General features: G+C 38.6%; 1 pseudogene; it reads right to left on the bottom strand.

Annotated features, from left to right (window-relative positions):
• Positions 1-2196: 2196 nt before the first annotated feature.
• LOC126014594 (uncharacterized) lies at positions 2197-2262 on the bottom strand (annotated as a pseudogene).
• Positions 2263-2311: the final 49 nt, after the last annotated feature.

Here is a 2311-nt window from a genome sequence, read left to right as displayed (position 1 = left end):
AACTCAGGCCATCCATGTGCAAGGCAAATGCCCTACCTGCAGTCTTATTGCTCTGGCCCATCAGTTAAATTTTGGGGGGAATATATACAGCAGCTTTATTCATAACTGTTCAAAGCAGCAAACTTTAAATCTTTTCATTGGTGAATGGAAAAATTGTGATACATCTAGAGAACAGAACATTCTGTAGCGCAACAAAGCAATGAGCAATCAGGTCATGAAAAGTATATGAGAGCCCTTTAAATGCTATCATGGAAAGAAAGAAGACAATTTTAATAAGCTTCCTCTTATATGATTTCAACTTTATGATCTCCTGGATAAATCAAAAACTATGGAGACAGTGAAAGAATGCATCATGCCCTTCTGGTTTTGAAAACCAGCCATGCTCATGTGCGTAGGGATTCAAAAGGTTTCAGGATAGAGAATATAAAGTGCAATCGAGGCAAAAGATGAGAAGGTTGTGATTAAAAACAAAATATTAGTGTCTAGGTAAAATCCATCCAAGTTCCAGACAATGATATTTAGACAAACTAGATCATCCACTAAAGCAAAGAGACATCTAGCTTCTCACACAATGATACAAAGGCATATTCAGTAGATAATTGCTGAATTGAGACAGTGAACATATGTAATAGAATCATTTCCTCACCTAGTGGTCCTCCATGAGCTGCCAAGTACCCAACTTATGCTCAAACTCATTAGGAAATAATCACAGAATAACTATGTAAGGCGAGGATACCACCAATAGGTTGTTTTGACGTTATGTTTGACATTATTCTAACATAGCAATGCAGACAATATGTTTCGTTAGATATACTCAGTGAACAGGGTGCCCAAATCTGCCAGGATCTGCCACTTTATAGACAGTACATATTTGATGAATGAATAAATAGATATTTGAGTGGTTGAATGATGATAGAATATATCAACTATACCTATAACAAACATCAGCAACCTTTCACAACCATCATTTGAGGAACAATATGCACCAAAGTCAAACTCAACAAGCAACAGGGAACAAAGAGTGATGGCATAGAAATGATACCAAGGCACTTGCTGGGTGGTGGCTACATAAGAAGGTGTCTGATTCTGCTGAAGACCATGTTATTCCAATATATTTGCTCTATAATGGCTAAGCTGTCAAATCCCCTTTGCCTGGGTAGCCCCAGTTTGGAAGAAGCTCAATAAGTCAGCGATGAGCTCTCTACTTAATGCCTAAGTCTTACTTCATAAACTACTAGTGTCGCTCAATTCTCTGAACTGGAAAGGAAACAGCTGATAAGAGAATTAATGCTTTCTTCCCAAATCACATCATCTAGGATAATAAAAGCATGTTAAACAAATAATTCTAAAAGAAATAGAAGAAAAACGTTTTAACATAAAGCTCTAAACTACATTGGTGTTTATAAGTATAATGGGGTGGAGAAAGAACTTCCGAGCTAAGTCATAATTGCTAATGCTGTAAATGGGCTCCCAGTAGAATTCTCTGAGATAAACACACATTTTGCATATTTTGAAGATATTCTGCCTGCCTAGTACTGCAAAGAATTTTTCTTTACCGGGAGTAGTGACTTTTCACTATTGACTTTCAATTCTCTGTCCAGCATTTCGTATGTCTGGTATTTGGGGCTTTCTCCCTCTGACACCAAAGTGAAAGCCACCTTTTTGGAACTAGGGATTGTGCACTAAAAGGTCTTGACACCTAGTGATGTTGGTGGATTCTCCAGCCTAGTGAGAATGGATTCAAGAAAGGAGAATCAACCAAAGAGGCTCAAGATGGGCTAAGAAAAAGTCATGCTTTCAGACATTTCAGTCACTTTGAGATGATAGGGTCACTATAAAATTTCAATTTCTAACAGCAATGACACTTTTCCAGATCACGAGCTAATCCTAGTTGAGGGGGACTGGGATGGAACTCAGTGGTACAGGACATGCCGCCCATGGGTGTCTGGGGTTCAATCCTGGCAGCTACTTACACAACACACACACACACACACACACACACACACACACACACACACGTTTAAAATTAGAAAAAAGTTTGAGAGATAAAGACAGAAGGGGCTTGGATCTCTCCTTATAGTCCTTATATTTTTACAAACCTTTCTTGATATACTAAGGACATGGGCATTTTGGGGGGAGTCATGTAAGAAGAGAAAGTTGAAGTTGGATTTTAATCTCACCATTTTTTTTGAGTGGGGGGGCCTACATTCCAGTAGCAATCAGAACACCTGCAAGACAAATTCTAAAAGAGCTGTAACACAGGTCTCCCTATTCCTTCTTCCTTCCTTCCTTCTTTCTTTCTCTCTCTCTT

Source organism: Suncus etruscus, chromosome 7 (assembly GCF_024139225.1).
Source record: "Suncus etruscus isolate mSunEtr1 chromosome 7, mSunEtr1.pri.cur, whole genome shotgun sequence".
Classification (NCBI taxonomy): Eukaryota; Metazoa; Chordata; class Mammalia; order Eulipotyphla; family Soricidae; genus Suncus; species Suncus etruscus.
Note: the sequence above shows the minus strand (reverse complement) of the source record. Positions and strands in the feature narration are given on the sequence as shown.